The following is a 25,704-nucleotide window of genomic DNA, read 5'->3' on the forward strand; positions in this document are numbered from 1 at the left end:
TCAAAGGGTTCTCAAAACCTCATAATACTGGCAGCAGTGGGATTTGAACCCACGCCTCCGAAGAGACTGGAGCCTTAATCCAGCGCCTTAGACTGCTCGGCCATGCTACCTAATGCGTCATTAAAAGAGCTTCCTTAGAGTAAGTTTAGTGTATCTGACTACATTTTAAACTTGTGCATTGTGGAAAATGGATAGGTCTCTAAACAAAAAGGAAAAAGCAATTATTCTATCTTTTGTCTTTTCCAAAAAAGCAAAGCACGCACTCATACAAAAATATGCTAATTTTTCTATTAGCAAAATCATAAATATAAGCTGAAAAGGTTTTCAAAACCTCAATATGTTGACAGCAGTGGGATTTGAACCCACGCCTCCAAAGAGACTGGAGCCTAAATCCAGCACCTTCGACCACTCGGCCATGCTACCTTAAAAAGCATGGTTAATTAAGCTCCCTTAGAGAAAGTGAAGTACATTTGACAACATTTAAAATTAGTACATTTTGGAAAATGGGCATGTCTCTAAACATTAGGCAAAAACAAAGATTCTATCAACGGTCTTTATCTTAACTGAAAACTGCTAAATCATACAAATACAAAAGAAGATTATATCACATGCTAATTTGCATGCTAGCAAAATCATAAGAATAAGTACAAAAACATTTCAAGATCTCATTATACTGGCAGCAGTGAGATTAAAGCATATGCTAATTTTGCATGTTAGCATAATTATAAGAATGAGATAAAAAGGTTTAAAAGAACTCATACTAGTGGCAGCAGTGGGATTTGAACTCACAAGTCTGTTGGAATATGGGTAAGTCTCTTAACAATAGGAAAAATCAAAGATTCTTTCAACTGTCTCTTCCTAAACAGAAATTAACACACTCATGAAAATACAAAATCATAAGAATTAGATCAAAGGGTTCTCAAAACCTCATAATAATGGCAGCAGTGGGATTTGAATGGGCATGTCTCTAAACATTAGAAAAAAGCAAGGATTCTTTCAACAGTCTTTATCTGAACTGAAAACTGGAAAATCATGCAAATACAAAAGAAGATTAAATCACATGCTAATTTGCATGTTAGCAAAATCATAAGAATAAGTACAAAAACATTTCAAGATCTCATAATACTGGCAGCAGTGGGTTTAAAGCATACGCTAATTTTGCATGTTAGCATAATTATAAGAATAAGATAAAAAGGTTTAAAAGAACTCATACTAGTGGCATTTGAACCCACAAGTCTGTTAAAATTTAGGTAAGTCTCTAAACAATAGGAACAATCAATGATTCTTTCAACTGTCTTTTCCAAAACAGAAATGCACACACTCATGGAAATACAAAATCCTCAGAATTAGATCAAAGGGTTCTCAAAACCTCATAATACTGGCAGCAGTGGGATTTGAACCCACGCCTCCGAAGAGACTGGAGCCTTAACCCAGCGCCTTAGACTGCTCGGCCATGCTACCTAATGCGTCATTAAAAGAGCTTCCTTAGAGTAAGTTTAGTGTATCTGACTACATTTTAAACTTGTGCATTGTGGAAAATGGATAGGTCTCTAAACAAAAAGGAAAAAGCAATGATTCTATCTTTTGTCTTTTCCAAAAAAGCAAAGCACGCACTCATACAAAAATATGCTAATTTTTCTATTAGCAAAATCATAAATATAAGCTGAAAAGTTTTTCAAAACCTCAATATGTTGACAGCAGTGGGATTTGAACCCACGCCTCCAAAGAGACTGGAGCCTAAATCCAGCACCTTAGACCACTCGGCCATGCTACCTTAAAAAGCATGGTTAATTAAGCTCCCTTAGAGAAAGTGAAGTACATTTGACAACATTTAAAATTAGTACATTTTGGAAAATGGGCATGTCTCTAAACATTAGGCAAAAACAAAGATTCTATCAACGGTCTTTATCTTAACTGAAAACTGCTAAATCATACAAATACAAAAGAAGATTATATCACATGCTAATTTGCATGCTAGCAAAATCATAAGAATAAGTACAAAAACATTTCAAGATCTCATTATACTGGCAGCAGTGAGATTAAAGCATATGCTAATTTTGCATGTTAGCATAATTATAAGAATGAGATAAAAAGGTTTAAAAGAACTCATACTAGTGGCAGCAGTGGGATTTGAACTCACAAGTCTGTTGGAATATGGGTAAGTCTCTTAACAATAGGAAAAATCAAAGATTCTTTCAACTGTCTCTTCCTAAACAGAAATTAACACACTCATGAAAATACAAAATCATAAGAATTAGATCAAAGGGTTCTCAAAACCTCATAATAATGGCAGCAGTGGGATTTGAATGGGCATGTCTCTAAACATTAGAAAAAAGCAAGGATTCTTTCAACAGTCTTTATCTGAACTGAAAACTGGAAAATCATGCAAATACAAAAGAAGATTAAATCACATGCTAATTTGCATGTTAGCAAAATCATAAGAATAAGTACAAAAACATTTCAAGATCTCATAATACTGGCAGCAGTGGGTTTAAAGCATATGCTAATTTTGCATGTTAGCATAATTATAAGAATAAGATAAAAAGGTTTAAAAGAACTCATACTAGTGGCATTTGAAACCACAAGTCTGTTAAAATTTAGGTAAGTCTCTAAACAATAGGAACAATCAATGATTCTTTCAACTGTCTTTTCCAAAACAGAAATGCACACACTCATGGAAATACAAAATCCTCAGAATTAGATCAAAGGGTTCTCAAAACCTCATAATACTGGCAGCAGTGGGATTTGAACCCACGCCTCCGAAGAGACTGGAGCCTTAATCCAGTGCCTTAGACCGCTCGGCCATGCTACCTAATGCATCATTAAAAGAGCTTCCTTAGAGTAAGTTTAGTGTATCTGACTACATTTTAAACTTGTGCATTGTGGAAAATGGATAGTCTCTAAACAAAAAGGAAAAAGCAATGATTCTATCTTTTGTCTTTTCCAAAAAAGCAAAGCACGCACTCATACAAAAATATGCTAATTTTTCTGTTAGCAAAATCATAAATATAAGCTGAAAAGGTTTTCAAAACCTCAATATGTTGGCAGCAGTGGGATTTGAACCCACGCCTCCAAAGAGACTGGAGCCTAAATCCAGCGCCTTAGACCACTCAGCCATGCTACCTTAAACAGCATGGATAATTAAGCTTCCTTAGAGAAAGTGAAGTACATTTGACAACATTTAAAATTAGTACATTTTGGAAAATGGGCATGTCTCTAAACATTAGGCAAAAACAAAGATTCTATCAACGGTCTTTATCTTAACTGAAAACTGCTAAATCATACAAATACAAAAGAAGATTATATCACATGCTAATTTGCATGCTAGCAAAATCATAAGAATAAGTACAAAAACATTTCAAGATCTCATAATACTGGCAGCAGTGAGATTAAAGCATATGCTAATTTTGCATGTTAGCATAATTATAAGAATGAGATAAAAAGGTTTAAGAGAACTCATACTAGTGGCAGCAGTGGGATTTGAACTCACAAGTCTGTTGGAATATGGGTAAGTCTCTTAACAATAGGAAAAATCAATGATTCTTTCAACTGTCTTTTCCTAAACAGAAATTAACACACTCATGAAAATACAAAATCATAAGAATTAGATCAAAGGGTTCTCAAAACCTCATAATACTGGCAGCAGTGGGATTTGAATGGGCATGTCTCTAAACATTAGAAAAAAGCAAGGATTCTATCAACAGTCTTTATCTGAACTGAAAACTGCAAAATCATGCAAATACAAAAGAAGATTAAATCACATGCTAATTTGCATGTTAGCAAAATCATAAGAATAAGTACAAAAACATTTCAAGATCTCATAATACTGGCAGCAGTGGGTTTAAAGCATATGCTAATTTTGCATGTTAGCATTATTATAAGAATAAGATAAAAAGGTTTAAAATAACTCATACTAGTGGCATTTGAACCCACAAGTCTGTTAAAATTTAGGTAAGTCTCTAAACAATAGGAACAATCAATGATTCTTTCAACTGTCTTTTCCAAAACAGAAATGCACACACTCATGGAAATACAAAATCCTCAGAATTAGATCAAAGGGTTCTCAAAACCTCATAATACTGGCAGCAGTGGGATTTGAACCCACGCCTCCGAAGAGACTGGAGCCTTAATCCAGCGCCTTAGACCGCTCGGCCATGCTACCTAATGCATCATTGAAAGAGCTTCCTTAGAGTAAGTTTAGTGTATCTGACTACATTTTAAACTTGTGCATTGTGGAAAATGGATAGGTCTCTAAACAAAAAGGAAAAAGCAATGATTCTATCTTTTGTCTTTTCCAAAAAAGCAAAGCACACACTCATACAAAAATATGCTAATTTTTCTATTAGCAAAATCATAAATATAAGCTGAAAAGGTTTTCAAAACCTCAATATGTTGGCAGCAGTGGGATTTGAAACCACGCCTCCAAAGAGACTGGAACCTAAATCCAGCGCCTTAGACCACTCGGCCATGCTACCTTAAACAGTATGGTTAATTAAGCTTCCTTAGAGAAAGTGAAGTACATTTGACAACATTTAAAATTAGTACATTTTGGAAAATGGGCATGTCTCTAAACATTAGGCAAAAACAAAGATTCTATCAACGGTCTTTATCTTAACTGAAAACTGCTAAATCATACAAATACAAAAGAAGATTACACACATGCTAATTTGCATGCTAGCAAAATCATAAGAATAAGTACAAAAACATTTCAAGATCTCATAATACTGGCAGCAGTGGGTTTAAAGCATATGCTAATTTTGCATGTTAGCATAATAATAAGAATAAGATAAAAAGGTTTAAAAGAACTCATACTAGTGGCATTTGAACCCACAAGTCTGTTAAAATTTAGGTAAGTCTCTAAACAATAGGAACAATCAATGATTCTTTCAACTGTCTTTTCCAAAACAGAAATTGACACACTCATGGAAATTCAAAATACTTAGAATTAGATCAAAGGGTTCTCAAAACCTCATAATACTGGCAGCAGTGGGATATGAACCCACGCCTCCGAAGAGACTGGAACCTTAATCCAGCGCCTTAGACCGCTTGGCCATGCTACCTAATGCATCATTAAAAGAGCTTCCTTAGAGTAAGTTTAGTCTATCTGACTACATTTTAAACTTGTGCATTGTGGAAAATGGATAGGTCTCTAAACAAAAAGGAAAAAGCAATGATTCTATCTTTTGTCTTTTCCAAAAAAGCAAAGCACGCACTCATACAAAAATATGCTAATTTTTCTATTAGCAAAATCATAAATATAAGCTGAAAAGGTTTTCAAAACCTCAATATGTTGGCAGCAGTGGGATTTGAACCCACGCCTCCAAAGAGACTGGAGCCTAAATCCAGCACCTTAGACCACTCGGCCATGCTACCTTAAACAGCATGGTTAATTAAGCTCCCGTAGAGAAAGTGAAGTACATTTGACAACATTTAAAATTAGTACATTTTGGAAAATGGGCATGTCTCTAAACATTAGGCAAAAACAAAGATTCTATCAACGGTCTTTATCTTAACTGAAAACTGCTAAATCATACAAATACAAAAGAAGATTATATCACATGCTAATTTGCATGCTAGCAAAATCATAAGAATAAGTACAAAAACATTTCAAGATCTCATAATACTGGCAGCAGTGAGATTAAAGCATATGCTAATTTTGCATGTTAGCATAATTATAAGAATGAGATAAAAAGGTTTAAAAGAACTCATACTAGTGGCAGCAGTGGGATTTGAACTCACAAGTCTGTTGGAATATGGGTAAGTCTCTTAACAATAGGAAAAATCAATGATTCTTTCAACTGTCTTTTCCTAAATAGAAATTAACACACTCATGAAAATACAAAATCATAAGAATTAGATCAAAGGGTTCTCAAAACCTCATAATAATGGCAGCAGTGGGATTTGAATGGGCATGTCTCTAAACATTAGAAAAAAGCAAGGATTCTTTCAACAGTCTTTATCTGAACTGAAAACTGGAAAATCATGCAAATACAAAAGAAGATTAAATCACATGCTAATTTGCATGTTAGCAAAATCATGAGAATAAGTACAAAAACATTTCAAGATCTCATAATACTGGCAGCAGTGGGTTTAAAGCATATGCTAATTTTGCATGTTAGCATTATTATAAGAATAAGATAAAAAGGTTTAAAAGAACTCATACTAGTGGCATTTGAACCCACAAGTCTGTTAAAATTTAGGTAAGTCTCTAAACAATAGGAACAATCAATGATTCTTTCAACTGTCTTTTCCAAAACAGAAATGCACACACTCATGGAAATACAAAATCCTCAGAATTAGATCAAAGGGCTCTCAAAACCTCATAATGCTGGCAGCAGTGGGATTTGAACCCACACCTCCGAAGAGACTGGAGCCTTAATCCAGCGCCTTAGACCGCTCGGCCATGCTACCTAATGCATCATTAAAAGAGCTTCCTTAGAGTAAGTTTAGTGTATCTGACTACATTTTAAACTTGTGCATTGTGGAAAATGGATAGGTCTCTAAACAAAAAGGAAAAAGCAATGATTCTATCTTTTGTCTTTTCCAAAAAAGCAAAGCACGCACTCATACAAAAATATGCTAATTTTTCTATTAGCAAAATCATAAATATAAGCTGAAAAGGTTTTCAAAACCTCAATATGTTGGCAGCAGTGGGATTTGAACCCACGCCTCCAAAGAGACTGGAGCCTAAATCCAGCACCTTAGACCACTCGGCCATGCTACCTTAAACAGCATGGTTAATTAAGCTCCCGTAGAGAAAGTGAAGTACATTTGACAACATTTAAAATTAGTACATTTTGGAAAATGGGCATGTCTCTAAACATTAGGCAAAAACAAAGATTCTATCAACGGTCTTTATCTTAACTGAAAACTGCTAAATCATACAAATACAAAAGAAGATTATATCACATGCTAATTTGCATGCTAGCAAAATCATAAGAATAAGTACAAAAACATTTCAAGATCTCATAATACTGGCAGCAGTGAGATTAAAGCATATGCTAATTTTGCATGTTAGCATAATTATAAGAATGAGATAAAAAGGTTTAAAAGAACTCATACTAGTGGCAGCAGTGGGATTTGAACTCACAAGTCTGTTGGAATATGGGTAAGTCTCTTAACAATAGGAAAAATCAATGATTCTTTCAACTGTCTTTTCCTAAATAGAAATTAACACACTCATGAAAATACAAAATCATAAGAATTAGATCAAAGGGTTCTCAAAACCTCATAATAATGGCAGCAGTGGGATTTGAATGGGCATGTCTCTAAACATTAGAAAAAAGCAAGGATTCTTTCAACAGTCTTTATCTGAACTGAAAACTGGAAAATCATGCAAATACAAAAGAAGATTAAATCACATGCTAATTTGCATGTTAGCAAAATCATGAGAATAAGTACAAAAACATTTCAAGATCTCATAATACTGGCAGCAGTGGGTTTAAAGCATATGCTAATTTTGCATGTTAGCATTATTATAAGAATAAGATAAAAAGGTTTAAAAGAACTCATACTAGTGGCATTTGAACCCACAAGTCTGTTAAAATTTAGGTAAGTCTCTAAACAATAGGAACAATCAATGATTCTTTCAACTGTCTTTTCCAAAACAGAAATGCACACACTCATGGAAATACAAAATCCTCAGAATTAGATCAAAGGGCTCTCAAAACCTCATAATGCTGGCAGCAGTGGGATTTGAACCCACGCCTCCGAAGAGACTGGAGCCTTAATCCAGCGCCTTAGACCGCTCGGCCATGCTACCTAATGCATCATTAAAAGAGCTTCCTTAGAGTAAGTTTAGTGTATCTGACTACATTTTAAACTTGTGCATTGTGGAAAATGGATAGGTCTCTAAACAAAAAGGAAAAAGCAATGATTCTATCTTTTGTCTTTTCCAAAAAAGCAAAGCACACACTCATACAAAAATATGCTAATTTTTCTATTAGCAAAATCATAAATATAAGCTGAAAAGGTTTTCAAAACCTCAATATGTTGGCAGCAGTGGGATTTGAACCCACGCCTCCAAAGAGACTGGAGCCTAAATCCAGCGCCTTAGACCACTCGGCCATGCTACCTTAAACAGTATGGTTAATTAAGCTTCCTTAGAGAAAGTGAAGTACATTTGACAACATTTAAAATTAGTACATTTTGGAAAATGGGCATGTCTCTAAACATTAGGCAAAAACAAAGATTCTATCAACGGTCTTTATCTTAACTGAAAACTGCTAAATCATACAAATACAAAAGAAGATTACACACATGCTAATTTGCATGCTAGCAAAATCATAAGAATAAGTACAAAAACATTTCAAGATCTCATAATACTGGCAGCAGTGGGTTTAAAGCATATGCTAATTTTGCATGTTAGCATAATTATAAGAATAAGATAAAAAGGTTTAAAAGAACTCATACTAGTGGCATTTGAACCCACAAGTCTGTAAAAAATTTAGGTAAGTCTCTAAACTAAAGTCTAAAACTGTCTTTTCCAAAACAGAAATGCACACACTCATGGAAATACAAAATCCTCAGAATTAGATCAAAGGGTTCTCAAAACCTCATAATACTGGCAGCAGTGGGATTTGAACCCACGCCTCCGAAGAGACTGGAGCCTTAATCCAGCGCCTTAGACCGCTCGGCCATGCTACCTAATGCATCATTAAAAGAGCTTCCTTAGAGTAAGTTTAGTGTATCTGACTACATTTTAAACTTGTGCATTGTGGAAAATGGATAGTCTCTAAACAAAAAGGAAAAAGCAATGATTCTATCTTTTGTCTTTTCCAAAAAAGCAAAGCACGCACTCATACAAAAATATGCTAATTTTTCTGTTAGCAAAAATCATAAATATAAGCTGAAAAGGTTTTCAAAACCTCAATATGTTGGCAGCAGTGGGATTTGAACCCACGCCTCCAAAGAGACTGGAGCCTAAATCCAGCGCCTTAGACCACTCAGCCATGCTACCTTTAACAGCATGGATAATTAAGCTTCCTTAGAGAAAGTGAAGTACATTTGACAACATTTAAAATTAGTACATTTTGGAAAATGGGCATGTCTCTAAACATTAGGCAAAAACAAAGATTCTATCAACGGTCTTTATCTTAACTGAAAACTGCTAAATCATACAAATACAAAAGAAGATTATATCACATGCTAATTTGCATGCTAGCAAAATCATAAGAATAAGTACAAAAACATTTCAAGATCTCATAATACTGGCAGCAGTGAGATTAAAGCATATGCTAATTTTGCATGTTAGCATAATTATAAGAATGAGATAAAAAGGTTTAAGAGAACTCATACTAGTGGCAGCAGTGGGATTTGAACTCACAAGTCTGTTGGAATATGGGTAAGTCTCTTAACAATAGGAAAAATCAATGATTCTTTCAACTGTCTTTTCCTAAACAGAAATTAACACACTCATGAAAATACAAAATCATAAGAATTAGATCAAAGGGTTCTCAAAACCTCATAATACTGGCAGCAGTGGGATTTGAATGGGCATGTCTCTAAACATTAGAAAAAAGCAAGGATTCTATCAACAGTCTTTATCTGAACTGAAAACTGCAAAATCATGCAAATACAAAAGAAGATTAAATCACATGCTAATTTGCATGTTAGCAAAATCATAAGAATAAGTACAAAAACATTTCAAGATCTCATAATACTGGCAGCAGTGGGTTTAAAGCATATGCTAATTTTGCATGTTAGCATTATTATAAGAATAAGATAAAAAGGTTTAAAAGAACTCATACTAGTGGCATTTGAACCCACAAGTCTGTTAAAATTTAGGTAAGTCTCTAAACAATAATAATAATAATAATTTTATTTATATAGCGCCAACATATTCCGCAGCGCTTTACAACTTATAGAGGGGACTTATACAGACAACAGACATTACAGCATAACAGAAATCACAGTTCAAAACAGATACCAGGAGGAATGAGGGCCCTGCTGCTCGCAAGCTTACAATCTATGAGGAAAAGGGGAGACCCGAGAGGTGGATGGTAACAATTGCTTTAGTTATTTGGACCAGCCATAGTGTAAGGCTCGGGTGTTCATGTAAAGCTGCATGAACCAGTTAACTGCCTAAGTATGTAGCAGTACAGACACAGAGGCTATTAACTGCGTAAAGTGTATGAGAACATGATGGAGGAACGTGATTATGTTGTTGTTTTTTATTAATAGGCCACACAGGGATAATTAGGTTAATGCGTTGAGGCGGTAGGCCAATCTGAACAAATGAGTTTTTAGTGCACGCTTAAAACTGTGGGGATTGGGGATTAATTGTATTAACCTAGGTAATGCATTCCAAAGAATCGGCGCCGCACGTGTAAAGTCTTGGAGACGGGAGTGGGAGGTTCTGATTATTGAGGATGCTAACCTGAGGTCATTAGCAGAGCGGAGGGCACGGGTAGGTTGGTAGACTGAGACCAGAGAGGAGATGTAGGGTGGTGCTGAGCCATGGAGTGCTTTGTGGATGAGGGTAGTAGTTTTGTACTGGATTCTGGATTGGATGGGTAGCCAGTGTAATGACTGGCACAAGGTAGAGGCATCGGTGTAACGGTTGGCGAGGAATATGATCCTGGCAGCAGCATTCAGGACAGATTGGAGCGGGGAGAGTCTGGTAAAAGGTAGGCCAATTAGTAGAGAGTTACAATAGTCCAGACGAGAGTGAATAAGTGAGACAGTAAGAGTTTTTGCAGAGTCGAAAGTAAGAAAAGGGCGAATTCTGGAAATGTTTTTGAGATGCAGATAAGAAGAGCGAGCCAGTGATCGGATGTGGGGGGTGAAAGAAAGCTCGGAATCAAAGATGACTCCAAGGCAGCGGGCATGTTGCTTTGGAGTAATGGTGGAACCGCACACAGAGATGGCAATGTCGGGCAAAGGTAGGTTTGTAGAGGGAGAGAACACGAGGAGTTCAGTTTTTGACAGGTTCAGTTTCAGATAGAGGGAGGACATGATGTTAGAGACAGCGGTAAGACAATCACTGGTGTTTTCTAAAAAGGTCGGCGTGATAACAGGAGAAGAGGTATATAATTGGGTGTCGTCAGCATAGAGATGGTACTGGAAACCAAATCTACTGATTGTTTGTCCAATAGGGGCAGTATACAAAGAGAAGAGGAGGGGGCCTAGGACTGATCCTTGAGGAACCCCAACAGTAAGGGGAAGGTGAGAGGAGGAGGAACCAGCAAAACAAACAGTGAAGGATCGGCCAGAGAGATAGGAGGAGAACCAAGAGAGAACGGTGTCCTTGAGGCCGATGGAGCGGAGCATAGTGAGGAGGAGCTGATGATCCACAGTGTCGAATGCTGCGGAGAGATCCAAGAGAATTAGCATGGAATAGTGACCATTAGATTTAGCTGTTAGTAGGTCATTAGAGACTTTAGTGAGGGCAGTTTCAGTAGAGTGTAAAGAGCGGAAACCAGATTGAAGAGGGTCGAGAAGAGAATTATCTGAGAGATAGCGGGTAAGACGGGAGTGGACCAGGCGTTCGAGGAGTTTAGAGATGAAGGGAAGATTAGAGACAGGTCTATAATTAGCGGCACAATTTTGATCGAGGGAGGGCTTTTTAAGTAGTGGATGTATGATGGCATGCTTAAATGAGGAGGGAAAAATACCGGAAGTGAGGGAAAGGTTGAATATTTTTGTTAGGTGAGAGGTGACAGCCGGGGAAAGGGACTGGAGGAGATGCGACGGAATGGGGTCGCTGGTGCAAGTGGTCGGGCGAGAAGATGCAAGGAGCCTGCTTACTTCTTCTTCTGTAACTGGTTCAAAGTCAGAGAGTGAACTAGATGCAGTGGGGGAGGGAGGACAGTGCTTGGTATGAAGAGATTGGGAAATGATTTCCTGTCGAATGTGGTCAATTTTTTCTTTGAAGTAATTGGCCAGATCGTCAGCGTGGAGATCTGTGGTTGGGGCCTGCTCTCTTGGGTTGAGTAGGGACCGGAAAGTGTCAAAGAGACGTTTAGGGTTATTGGACAGCGAGGTGATGAGGGTGTTGAAATAGGTTTGTTTGGAGAGGTGAAGGGCAGAGTTGTATGTTTTTAACATGAACTTATAATGGATGAAATCTTCGGGCAGATTAGATTTTCTCCACAGACGTTCGGCGCACCTGGAGCACCGCTGCAGGAAACGTGTTTGCAGCGTGTGCCACGGTTGTCGCCGTCTGTGCCGAGTTGTTCTATGTATAGGAGGTGCAGCTTCTTCCAGGGCACTTTGCAGGGTTTCATTGTAATGCTTCAGAGCAGAATCAGGACAAGAGATGGAGGAGATTGGGGCCAATGAAGACTGCAAGTTCTTCATAAGTTTCTGGGTGTTAATGGCCTGTATGTTTCTATAAGTGTGGAAAGTGGGGATGACCTGAGCGGGATGGCAGTTCTTGATAGAGAATGAAAGAAGGTTGTGGTCAGAGAGCGGGAGAGGGGAGTTTGTGAAATCATCCAGTGAGCAAAGCCGGGAGAAGACCAAATCAAGGGAGTTTCCATCATCATGTGTTGGAGAGTTAGTATGCTGCGAGAGGCCGAAAGAGGAGGTTAGAGATAAAAGGTGAGAAGCAGATGGGGAGAGGGGAGAAGCAATTGGGATATTTAAATCACCCATGATGAGGGTGGGGGTGTCATAAGAGAGAAAGTGTGGAAGCCAGGTGGCAAAATGATCCAGGAACTGGTGAGAGGGGCCGGGAGGACGATACACCACCGCCACTCGCATGGAGAAGGGGACGTAGAATCTGACAGCATGGACCTCAAAGGAAGGGAATACAAGTGAGGGTACTTGGGGGATAGCTTGGAAGGTACATTTGGGTGAAAGGAGCAGACCAACGCCTCCACCTGCTCTGTTGTCTGATCTTGGGGTATGAGAAAAGTGTAGTCCACCAAATGAGAGAGCAGCAGCAGCGGTGGTGTCTGACTGCTGGATCCAGGTTTCAGTAAGAGCCAGGAGATTAAGAGAGTTAGAAAGGAAGAAGTCATGAATGAAGGAGAGTTTATTACACACAGAGCGAGAATTCCAAAGAGCACAATTGAAAGAGACAGAAGGCATGCATGGAATATTAATAAGGTTAGAGGGGTTTCTGGGTGTAGCAGTTGGGAGGTTTGACTGGCTATAACATGGGGGGCCGGGGTTCGGAGAGATGTCTCCAGCAACTAGGAGAAGGAGGATAGAAAGAGTGAGCAGATGGTTAAGTGATTTGTGAGAGCGTCTCTTCTGTTGGATGGTGGGACTGAATGGATCTGTACTGTTAAGCAATGTGAACAGAGCATGAGTGCTATACATAGGAGAGGCCAGGACAGAGGGGCCAATATGGATGGAGTGTAAAGAGTTGATGCAAACAATAGGAACAATCAATGATTCTTTCAACTGTCTTTTCCAAAACAGAAATGCACACACTCATGGAAATACAAAATCCTCAGAATTAGATCAAAGGGTTCTCAAAACCTCATAATACTGGCAGCAGTGGGATTTGAACCCACGCCTCCAAAGAGACTGGAGCCTAAATCCAGTGCCTTAGACCACTCAGCCATGCTACCTTTAACAGCATGGATAATTAAGCTTCCTTAGAGAAAGTGAAGTACATTTGACAACATTTAAAATTAGTACATTTTGGAAAATGGGCATGTCTCTAAACATTAGGCAAAAACAAAGATTCTATCAACGGTCTTTATCTTAACTGAAAACTGCTAAATCATACAAATACAAAAGAAGATTATATCACATGCTAATTTGCATGCTAGCAAAATCATAAGAATAAGTACAAAAACATTTCAAGATCTCATAATACTGGCAGCAGTGAGATTAAAGCATATGCTAATTTTGCATGTTAGCATAATTATAAGAATGAGATAAAAAGGTTTAAGAGAACTCATACTAGTGGCAGCAGTGGGATTTGAACTCACAAGTCTGTTGGAATATGGGTAAGTCTCTTAACAATAGGAAAAATCAATGATTCTTTCAACTGTCTTTTCCTAAACAGAAATTAACACACTCATGAAAATACAAAATCATAAGAATTAGATCAAAGGGTTCTCAAAACCTCATAATACTGGCAGCAGTGGGATTTGAATGGGCATGTCTCTAAACATTAGAAAAAAGCAAGGATTCTATCAACAGTCTTTATCTGAACTGAAAACTGCAAAATCATGCAAATACAAAAGAAGATTAAATCACATGCTAATTTGCATGTTAGCAAAATCATAAGAATAAGTACAAAAACATTTCAAGATCTCATAATACTGGCAGCAGTGGGTTTAAAGCATATGCTAATTTTGCATGTTAGCATTATTATAAGAATAAGATAAAAAGGTTTAAAAGAACTCATACTAGTGGCATTTGAACCCACAAGTCTGTTAAAATTTAGGTAAGTCTCTAAACAATAGGAACAATCAATGATTCTTTCAACTGTCTTTTCCAAAACAGAAATGCACACACTCATGGAAATACAAAATCCTCAGAATTAGATCAAAGGGCTCTCAAAACCTCATAATGCTGGCAGCAGTGGGATTTGAACCCACGCCTCCGAAGAGACTGGAGCCTTAATCCAGCGCCTTAGACCGCTCGGCCATGCTACCTAATGCATCATTAAAAGAGCTTCCTTAGAGTAAGTTTAGTGTATCTGACTACATTTTAAACTTGTGCATTGTGGAAAATGGATAGGTCTCTAAACAAAAAGGAAAAAGCAATGATTCTATCTTTTGTCTTTTCCAAAAAAGCAAAGCACACACTCATACAAAAATATGCTAATTTTTCTATTAGCAAAATCATAAATATAAGCTGAAAAGGTTTTCAAAACCTCAATATGTTGGCAGCAGTGGGATTTGAACCCACGCCTCCAAAGAGACTGGAGCCTAAATCCAGCGCCTTAGACCACTCGGCCATGCTACCTTAAACAGTATGGTTAATTAAGCTTCCTTAGAGAAAGTGAAGTACATTTGACAACATTTAAAATTAGTACATTTTGGAAAATGGGCATGTCTCTAAACATTAGGCAAAAACAAAGATTCTATCAACGGTCTTTATCTTAACTGAAAACTGCTAAATCATACAAATACAAAAGAAGATTATATCACATGCTAATTTGCATGCTAGCAAAATCATAAGAATAAGTACAAAAACATTTCAAGATCTCATAATACTGGCAGCAGTGAGATTAAAGCATATGCTAATTTTGCATGTTAGCATAATTATAAGAATGAGATAAAAAGGTTTAAAAGAACTCATACTAGTGGCAGCAGTGGGATTTGAACTCACAAGTCTGTTGGAATATGGGTAAGTCTCTTAACAATAGGAAAAATCAATGATTCTTTCAACTGTCTTTTCCTAAACAGAAATTAACACACTCATGAAAATACAAAATCATAAGAATTAGATCAAAGGGTTCTCAAAACCTCATAATAATGGCAGCAGTGGGATTTGAATGGGCATGTCTCTAAACATTAGAAAAAAGCAAGGATTCTTTCAACAGTCTTTATCTGAACTGAAAACTGGAAAATCATGCAAATACAAAAGAAGATTAAATCACATGCTAATTTGCATGTTAGCAAAATCATGAGAATAAGTACAAAAACATTTCAAGATCTCATAATACTGGCAGCAGTGGGTTTAAAGCATATGCTAATTTTGCATGTTAGCATAATTATAAGAATAAGATAAAAAGGTTTAAAAGAACTCATACTAGTGGCATTTGAACCCACAAGTCTGTAAAAAATTTAGGTAAGTCTCTAAACTAAAGTCTAAAACTGTCTTTTCCAAAACAGAAATGCACACACTCATGGAAATACAAAATCCTCAGAATTAGATCAAAGGGTTCTCAAAACCTCATAATACTGGCAGCAGTGGGATTTGAACCCACGCCTCCGAAGAGACTGGAGCCTTAATCCAGCGCCTTAGACCGCTCGGCCATGCTACCTAATGCATCATTAGTAACAGACACAGAGATGACACCTTTATAAAAATATATATTTATATTATCAACGTAAGAATGGAATATAGTATCAAAAGATTATAATCACTAGGTCACCCCGTGTGTCAAATTTATAGTGTAAGACCACTACCTAGAAGAGAAAGACTGCCCCGACACAGAGAATTAGACCAATAAGAAGGTGACAGGGAATAATTATCATAAAATTAATTTTTATTTGATAACAATAGTGACAAACATCAAAACTTAATATTAAAAATGTATATATTATCTAATGATATAGTACAATGCAACACTGTGCACAAATTGAGCCGCTTTATAATAAGGCAAGCCAATTTATATAGAGATAAAGAGCAATCAATGGCATAATAAATCCAAAAATCATGTGCAGGACAACAGTCAAATTTAATACAAACACAAAAACAGTGTATATAATATGTAATAATATATATAAAAATTAATATAAATTGTGCTATATGTAAAAACCAGTATCCACCACTAGGTGGTGCAAGAGACCCAATCCAACAAAGATGTGGTAGAAAAAGTGCTATGTGCAATGACTGCTGACCGACACAAGGGGCATCTAGGTTCAAAGGCACAGAGAAAGTGCTCCGTGCTATATAAATATATAAGTATGGGCCTTTGAACCTAGATGCCCCTTGTGTCGGTCAGCAGTCATTGCACATAGCACTTTTTCTACCACATCTTTGTTGGATTGGGTCTCTTGCACCACCTAGTGGTGGATACTGGTTTTTACATATAGCACAATTTATATTAATTTTTATATATATTATTACATATTATATACACTGTTTTTGTGTTTGTATTAAATTTGACTGTTGTCCTGCACATGATTTTTGGATTTATTATGCCATTGATTGCTCTTTATCTCTATATAAATTGGCTTGCCTTATTATAAAGCGGCTCAATTTGTGCACAGTGTTGCATTGTACTATATCATTAGATAATATATACATTTTTAATATTAAGTTTTGATGTTTGTCACTATTGTTATCAAATAAAAATTAATTTTATGATAATTATTCCCTGTCACCTTCTTATTGGTCTAATTCTCTGTGTCGGGGCAGTCTTTCTCTTCTAGGTAGTGGTCTTACACTATAAATTTGACACACGGGGTGACCTAGTGATTATAATCTTTTGATACTATATTCCATTCTTACGTTGATAATATATATATATATTTTTATAAAGGTGTCATCTCTGTGTCTGTTACTAATATATATACTGTGTTTTGCACAGGCTTCCTTTTGCTCTGAACATGGATTTTAGGACCAGGGAACAGACTTGGCAGGGACAAATTAATGCAGTGTTTGGCAATAGTGGTAACCCTATAACCGCTAATGGTGGTATACAATATGATGATTGTTTTCATATCATAAAGAATTTAACATATAAAAGAACAAGATCATGGTGGAACAGAGCGTTCTTGGAGAACTATGTCCAAAGGCAACTCATTCCTAGAGGCCTAAGGATTCAAGTTACACCTTCGTTTCCCATGGACGATGAGGAATTCATCAATAAATGGGAAACAATATGTAATGATACATCAAAGAAACTGATGGAGCTTCTCATACAATATAATTTGAAAATATTGACTGAAATTGATAAGTCACTAGATGAAAACCTTATGAAGGCCAAAGGTAATCTTACCCCTGAACAATTTGAGACAATCAATCCCCAATTGGAAAAATTGGTGGATCAGTGGGTAAAAGACATCCAGGGTAAACAAGCCAACAAACTTATGAGAGATCAAAAAGATCTGGCAAATGGGAAGATCTATAGATGGCGCAGAAGTATAAATAAGGACATAACTCGTGAACGTATAATGTCTACAACTTCAAGCATAAACAATGGTGATGTCTCGTGTGCCTCCTCTTCCGCCTCTACCTCTATGTCTGTCATTTCTACCCCCAAACGGAAAAGGGAACCTCGTTATGTGTCAACTAAACGGAACTTCAGATATTCCCCCGAAAGAAGTGGAAATAACAGCAAGGTAATTAATTTAAGTTCCCACAACTTTTCAGAAATAGAATTGGGGGTATTGAGCAAAGGGTTAATGTTCTGTCCCACGGGGAACTTTAATAAATTTATGGCTATTAAAGACTTGCATCTCTTTGCAAGAAAATTATTATTTAAACAACATTTTCATAATGAAGATACCAATTTACTATTCCCCACAGAGGCGGAACAGGAGGCACTAAATACCTTGGAGGAACTAGCACGTGAACATAACGAAACGGAGGGAGGTAAGATTCCAGACTCTATAAAACCACGTTCACGTAGATTTCCACCTCTGTCTTCATGCTCGACCCTGGACATTTTTGTCCAGACGGTGAGCAAAGAATTCAATAAGATTCCACGCTACCCGAATACTGTGAATTTAAACAGGGAAGAGAGGAATAGTCTAGTTAAACTTCAGGGAATGCGGGATATTCTAATAAAACCTGCCGACAAAGGCGGAAACGTAGTAATTTGGCCTAAACCACTCTATGAAGCAGAGGCATTCAAACAACTAAGGAGTGAGACATGCTACAAAAAACTAACGTTCAATCCTTTGGATAAATTTGTAAAGGAACTATTGGCTATCCTGAGAGAGACTAGGGACAATGGGGTGATAACTAAGGATTTATTTTCGGCACTACAAGTTGTAGAACCAGCAATACCCACATTCTATTTATTGCCTAAAATCCATAAAGACCAAACTGTACCACCAGGTAGGCCGATAATCTCGGGATGTGGAAACTTTATGGAGAACATCAATAAATATATAGACTCCAAATTACAACCCTTAGTTGAGGAGCTACCCTCATTTATTAAAGATACAAGCGATTTTTTGAAAAAAATTGATGGCCTACATATTGATAATGACACCTTATTGGTGTCATGTGACGTAGAATCTCTCTACACAAACATACGCCATAGTGATGGCTTGAGAGCAGTCCGGTACTTCCTAGAATCTTCTTCAATATCTAGAAATATGAATGAGTTTGTCTTGGAACTTCTACAATTTTCCTTGTCGCATAATTTCTTTTTATTCAAGGGGTCCTTCTACCTGCAGCTCCAGGGCACCGCAATGGGTGCTTCATTCGCGCCGGCGTATGCAAACCTATTTCTGGGGCTGTGGGAGAGGGACCTCTTGATGTCTGATCTGATGCCAGCAATGGAGCGTATCCTTTTATGGGTACGCTTCATCGATGATATATTCATCCTCTGGCAAGGACCTGTCACATCCCTGGAATCTTTTATGCTCCAGTTAAATCAAAATCTATTAAATATACATCTAACATACAAATGGGATCAAAATAAAATTGAATTTCTTGACGTGGAAGTAAAGAGGGGTGTGGATAATGTCCTCCAGACTGATCTACATCGGAAACCGACGGCAGTAAACTCATACTTACATGCATCATCATCACACCCGAAGGCAATGATAAAATCTATACCTATAGGCCAATTTTTACGCCTTCGGAGAATATGCTCAAATGAGGAAGATTTTGTGAGACAAGCTAATAATCTGAAGGAAAGATTCTTAGAGCGTGGATACAGCCGTAGATCAGTTAAAAAGGCCTATAATCGTGCCAAGTATACTACTAGACATGAGGCGTTGTATACTGTAAAACCTCGAAATAAAATACAGCCCACCAGATTTATCACCCAATTTCATGGCCAGGCTGATTTAATGCGTCATTATTTGACAAAGTCGTGGCCGATTCTACTGAGCGATCCGGTAATATCAAAATATATCAGCGAATATCCAGATATAACGTTTAGACGCTCACAAAACTTGGGTGATTCTCTTGTAAAGAGTCATTATGTCGGTGATCCATCATTGCATTCCACTTTCCTAAGTACGGCTAGACCCCAACCAGGATGCAAACCTTGTGGAAGATGTGTGGCCTGTCCGAATATTATGAGGTCACAAACATTTAGTAATAGTAAGGGCACTACAATTTACAAAATTAAACGCAATATTACATGCACATCACGTGCCGTAGTTTACTACGCTGTATGCCCTTGCCCACTTATCTACATAGGGATGACAATCCGGCAACTGAAAGTACGTACAAGAGAACATGTACTTGGTATACAGGCAGCCAGGGAAATAGAGGACACTACAATGTTGAAGACTCTACCAAGGCACTTCAAGATACATCACAATTGTGACGCCTCTCTTCTTAAAGTGGTTGGGATAGACATGATTGAACAAAAGGAGAGAGGTGGGAAGATCAGCATACCCTTGGCCCAATTAGAAACTAAATGGACTTGGCTGCTTGACACAGTATCACCCAATGGCCTCAACGAAAATATAAGCTTTGCTCCGTTTTTGTGACCATCTTATTTGCTCCATACATGTTTTATATATATATATATTTTTTATTATTTTTTAAAAATTGTATACCCGCTCCTTTTAAAAAAATTTTTGAAAAATAATTAAAAAAATTTTTAATTATTCATTTTTAAAATATTTGCTATATATCATTGGTATGGTTATCTATATGGAATATTTATAATTTTAATTCCATGATCGTAATTTTTTTAATAATTTTTCTGTATAATTTTTTCTGTATATTGTCTTCACTATGTTGTTTTTAACGTTTGCTTTTATTACCCAGGTATTTTATTTACGTACCTCTTCTGTTGCGGACCTACTCCGTGTGTTGGGCCTCCGTGCGTGGCGTTTGTGGCCGGGGGTCGGACTGTTTCCTTTTCGGATCCAATGTGGCGGTCTTCTGCATCCGTATCCGATCTTAGAGGATTTTATCTATGATTGTATAAATAATATTATAAATATATTGTGTTTAGAACATTGATTAATATAATATATATGTATCTATTGTATATAAGGTTTCTTATACGACATTGCACAGCTCTATCCAACTTCTATAAACCCTGTCCACAACTCCCCTGGTAATGAATTGTAGCCTGCACATATCCATATAGCTTTTTGCACCTACAGAATTATAAATTATATATATATTGTACCACAGTTGTGTGCACACACATCATTTAATAACCCCCCTTTTTTTGTTCACCTTCATACACCATTTCATGTGTCCCACACATACACATTATTTTTCCTGCCTATTAATGCTTCCCTGTACTTCACATCTTTGTCCGCAGTTGCCCATGTTGCTCCTGGCGTTGTGCGCATGCGCGTCCGACGCTCGGGTGCCTGGGTCGCGGCGTCTCGGTGTCCTTGGCAAATCCAGGAAAAAGATGTGCACACTGTCACTGGGTTGGTGCAGGCATGAACAAAAATAGTCCAAGTATAGGAAAAATCAGCCGCACTCAATTGGTTGAAAGTTCAGCAAACTGTGTAGTTTCTTTATTAACATATACAATAAACATCACCAGGTGCTTTTTTAGGAGGTAAATGGGTGGCGGACTATTCAATTCGGGTAACGTTTCGACCCCAGCGGGTCTTTATCAAAACCTCACTGTAAAACAGATACAAACATATAAGTGAACTGTACATATATACATGTAATCTATTAAAAAGAACCGAAAAAAAGGGAAAACAAGAAAAATAATAACAACAACAATAACATCAGGTCCAAAATTAATAATGGTACTAATTGACAGCTGTAACAACAGTATTTCTGCCCCATACAATTACAAGAACATACTGTGAATACCCTATCATAGGGGTGGGGAATCCCCCAATTCTTTGCAGGTAGGAGCAAGGCTATTCCGGAGAAACAGTCATATAGAGCACATATACAGGTCTAGAACAGGAAACCAGGTGCAGCGATCAGGTCGCTGATGCAATGTACTGACCTTGTGCCAAAGAGGTAGAGGAGAGGAGAAAGAGCCGAGTTCCCATAGGGCTAAAGGGAAGTAGAGAGAAAAAACAACAGGGAATAAGCAAATAGCCAGTAAAGCAAGTAAGCCACTATAAGCAAGAGGAGAACGACTTAATAATTACCAGCTCTGGTGCAGTTGTGTGGAAGCGTGTCCGCCTGGTGGGTGATGTAGGAGCAAATGTGTAAGGCTGCAAGTATTTATACACAAGACCCATGCGGTGATATCCGGGTCTGCGCAGTGGCTCAGACTGGGAAAGAGGCTAGGAACGCTGTGTATTCAGACCGAGTCTGCGCTGTGGCCGCAGAGTAGATGCCAGCAGCGTGATAGTCCGGCGCCTGCGTAGTGTGTTCAGGGAAATCTGTAGAGCGCTCTGGCTAAAGCTACTGCAGGTTGGGGCGGAGTCCAAGCAACCAGCGTGGAGGACTAAGGGAGCGTGTATGTAAAGAGAGAAGTTAGGGAGCGTGTATAAAGAGAAAACAAAAAGAACATGAAAGTAAAAGGCTGGGAACCGAGTGTATGTGTATTGGAGGTATAGATGGAGGTGTCTCAGAGTCAGCAAAAGAAAAAGAAGATGGAAAAAATAAAACGCTGTGAATGAAAAAAATAAAAAATAGTAATAGAAAAAAAGGAGAAGAGAGGAAGGTGTGTATGTTTAAAGTAAGCAGAGTTATGTCTAATATCGGTAAGCAAGTTAAAATGGGGGTATACACTCCCTCTAGACGGGAGGAAAAAATAGGGAATGGTACATAAATAAAAAAATATACAAAAGTAATATCAAAAATAAAAAAATAAAAATCTCAAAGAAAAGGAGGAAAAAATTTAAAAAAAAAAAAAAAAAAAAAAAAAAAAATGAGAAAAAATGAGAAAAATATAAGGGACTTACCCAGAGCAGCCGAATAGAGGAAAAGAAAACCAAATACATATTTTTCTTATAATATTTGCTCAAGAGGTCTGATGTGGGAAGGAAGAGTGGAGACAAAAAGAATGACATAGGTTAGAAACAGGGGCGACCTTGACCGAAGAACCTGGAGAACCTGCGGTAGATATAGTTACAACATATCAAAGTTACATATAGAACAACCTACTCAACTAAAAGATCAAATCTAATTCCCTGTTGAGGCCTTTGGGGGCCATAGTTTGTAGCGTATAAATCCAAAAGGATTCTCTTTCCTTCAGGAGTTTAACGTGATCACCCCCACGTCTGGGTTTTTTCACCCTTTCTATCACCTGGTAGCGGAGTTGGGAAACGGAGTGGTTGGCCAGAGCAAAGTGGTGTGGAAGTGGGAGCCAAGTTTTTTTCAGTCTAATTGTAGATTTGTGGCTCGAAATTCTGTCACGCACATGCTGCGTGGTCTCCCCTATATACAGGAGGCCACACGGGCATTTAATAAGGTACACCACAAAGTTGGTTTCACAAGTATAAAATCCATTGATCTTAAAACTCTTGCCTGTGTGCGGATGTAGGAATTCACTGGATCTAATTACATTGGCACAACATGCGCAATTCAAGCATGGGAATGTACCCATTCGCTGCGAGCTCAGGAATTGTTGTATAGGTTGTTTAGTGAGACTGCCAATGTCGGCCCTGACCAGGGAGTCTTTGTAGTTCCTAGGTCTGCGTTTGCACATCAGTGCTGGTGTTTGGAAGGATGCTACTTGTGGGTAGGCTTCTGAAAGGAGAGGCCAGTGCTTGTTGATGGTTTTATAGATTAGTGGCATGACGGGGTGGTGTGTGTGTACGAAAGGAACCCGTTCGGGTTTAGAAACGCTGGATCTACTAGGAGGGCGTTCAAGTGCCCTCTGTTTTTCCATTGTAAGAATTTTTTCTGGGTATTTCCTGCTCCTGAATTTCGGTGTCCTTGGCAACACCATGTACCATCAAGTGCGTCCGGACGCGTGATGCGGCGTCCCGGACTTCCGGGTTGTTCGGGCGGCGCATGCGCCGTCCATGCGCTGGGCGCTGACATTGGCACCTCCATAAGATATTTAAACCCCCCGATCATGCAATTAGAATACCCCCTGACGAAGGACTGGATGTCCGAAACGCGCGTCGGGGTGCACATTGAGCCGCTGGCAGCCCTGTAATCATCCCTGGTAATTTGTAAGTAATCTGGCATACTTATATATTTATATAGCACGGAGCACTTTCTCTGGGCCTTTGAACCTAGATGCCCCTTGTGTCGGTCAGCAGTCATTGCACATAGCACTTTTTCTACCACATCTTTGTTGGATTGGGTCTCTTGCACCACCTAGTGGTGGATACTGGTTTTTACATATAGCACAATTTATATTAATTTTTATATATATTATTACATATTATATACACTGTTTTTGTGTTTGTATTAAATTTGACTGTTGTCCTGCACATGATTTTTGGATTTATTATGCCATTGATTGCTCTTTATCTCTATATAAATTGGCTTGCCTTATTATAAAGCGGCTCAATTTGTGCACAGTGTTGCATTGTACTATATCATTAGATAATATATACATTTTTAATATTAAGTTTTGATGTTTGTCACTATTGTTATCAAATAAAAATTAATTTTATGATAATTATTCCCTGTCACCTTCTTATTGGTCTAATTCTCTGTGTCGGGGCAGTCTTTCTAATGCATCATTAAAAGAGCTTCCTTAGAGTAAGTTTAGTGTATCTGACTACATTTTAAACTTGTGCATTGTGGAAAATGGATAGGTCTCTAAACAAAAAGGAAAAAGCAATGATTCTATCTTTTGTCTTTTCCAAAAAAGCAAAGCACGCACTCATACAAAAATATGCTAATTTTTCTGTTAGCAAAAATCATAAATATAAGCTGAAAAGGTTTTCAAAACCTCAATATGTTGGCAGCAGTGGGATTTGAACCCACGCCTCCAAAGAGACTGGAGCCTAAATCCAGTGCCTTAGACCACTCAGCCATGCTACCTTTAACAGCATGGATAATTAAGCTTCCTTAGAGAAAGTGAAGTACATTTGACAACATTTAAAATTAGTACATTTTGGAAAATGGGCATGTCTCTAAACATTAGGCAAAAACAAAGATTCTATCAACGGTCGTTATCTTAACTGAAAACTGCTAAATCATACAAATACAAAAGAAGATTATATCACATGCTAATTTGCATGCTAGCAAAATCATAAGAATAAGTACAAAAACATTTCAAGATCTCATAATACTGGCAGCAGTGAGATTAAAGCATATGCTAATTTTGCATGTTAGCATAATTATAAGAATGAGATAAAAAGGTTTAAGAGAACTCATACTAGTGGCAGCAGTGGGATTTGAACTCACAAGTCTGTTGGAATATGGGTAAGTCTCTTAACAATAGGAAAAATCAATGATTATTTCAACTGTCTTTTCCTAAACAGAAATTAACACACTCATGAAAATACAAAATCATAAGAATTAGATCAAAGGGTTCTCAAAACCTCATAATACTGGCAGCAGTGGGATTTGAATGGGCATGTCTCTAAACATTAGAAAAAAGCAAGGATTCTATCAACAGTCTTTATCTGAACTGAAAACTGCAAAATCATGCAAATACAAAAGAAGATTAAATCACATGCTAATTTGCATGTTAGCAAAATCATAAGAATAAGTACAAAAACATTTCAAGATCTCATAATACTGGCAGCAGTGGGTTTAAAGCATATGCTAATTTTGCATGTTAGCATTATTATAAGAATAAGATAAAAAGGTTTAAAAGAACTCATACTAGTGGCATTTGAACCCACAAGTCTGTTAAAATTTAGGTAAGTCTCTAAACAATAGGAACAATCAATGATTCTTTCAACTGTCTTTTCCAAAACAGAAATGCACACACTCATGGAAATACAAAATCCTCAGAATTAGATCAAAGGGTTCTCAAAACCTCATAATACTGGCAGCAGTGGGATTTGAAACCACGCCTCCAAAGAGACTGGAGCCTAAATCCAGCGCCTTAGACCACTCAGCCATGCTACCTTAAAC

At 37.5% G+C, this 25,704-nt stretch overlaps 1 long non-coding RNA gene and 7 other non-coding genes across 8 annotated transcripts; all 8 read right to left on the bottom strand.

The window, feature by feature from the left end:
* Window positions 1-4,080: 4,080 nt before the first annotated feature.
* Window positions 4,081-4,162, bottom strand: TRNAL-AAG (transfer RNA leucine (anticodon AAG)). The gene has a single exon. It is a non-coding gene; the product is annotated as a tRNA-Leu (tRNA).
* A 3,518-nt stretch (window positions 4,163-7,680) lies between these two features.
* Window positions 7,681-7,762, bottom strand: TRNAL-AAG (transfer RNA leucine (anticodon AAG)). The gene has a single exon. It is a non-coding gene; the product is annotated as a tRNA-Leu (tRNA).
* Window positions 7,763-7,993: 231 nt separating this feature from the next.
* TRNAL-UAG (transfer RNA leucine (anticodon UAG)) lies at window positions 7,994-8,075 on the bottom strand. Its single transcript has one exon. It is a non-coding gene; the product is annotated as a tRNA-Leu (tRNA).
* A 489-nt stretch (window positions 8,076-8,564) lies between these two features.
* On the bottom strand, window positions 8,565-8,646 carry TRNAL-AAG (transfer RNA leucine (anticodon AAG)). Its single transcript has one exon. It is a non-coding gene; the product is annotated as a tRNA-Leu (tRNA).
* Window positions 8,647-14,479: 5,833 nt separating this feature from the next.
* TRNAL-AAG (transfer RNA leucine (anticodon AAG)) lies at window positions 14,480-14,561 on the bottom strand. Its single transcript has one exon. It is a non-coding gene; the product is annotated as a tRNA-Leu (tRNA).
* Window positions 14,562-14,792: 231 nt separating this feature from the next.
* TRNAL-UAG (transfer RNA leucine (anticodon UAG)) lies at window positions 14,793-14,874 on the bottom strand. The gene has a single exon. It is a non-coding gene; the product is annotated as a tRNA-Leu (tRNA).
* A 942-nt stretch (window positions 14,875-15,816) lies between these two features.
* TRNAL-AAG (transfer RNA leucine (anticodon AAG)) lies at window positions 15,817-15,898 on the bottom strand. The gene has a single exon. It is a non-coding gene; the product is annotated as a tRNA-Leu (tRNA).
* A 5,258-nt stretch (window positions 15,899-21,156) lies between these two features.
* On the bottom strand, window positions 21,157-22,759 carry LOC143773872 (uncharacterized). Its single transcript, XR_013215417.1, has 3 exons — window positions 22,620-22,759; window positions 21,710-21,759; window positions 21,157-21,369 (listed from the first exon to the last, which is right to left on the bottom strand). It is a non-coding gene; the product is annotated as an uncharacterized LOC143773872 (long non-coding RNA).
* Window positions 22,760-25,704: the final 2,945 nt, after the last annotated feature.

The sequence above is a fragment of the Ranitomeya variabilis genome, chromosome 5 (genome assembly GCF_051348905.1).
Source record: "Ranitomeya variabilis isolate aRanVar5 chromosome 5, aRanVar5.hap1, whole genome shotgun sequence".
NCBI classification, from domain to species: Eukaryota; Metazoa; Chordata; class Amphibia; order Anura; family Dendrobatidae; genus Ranitomeya; species Ranitomeya variabilis.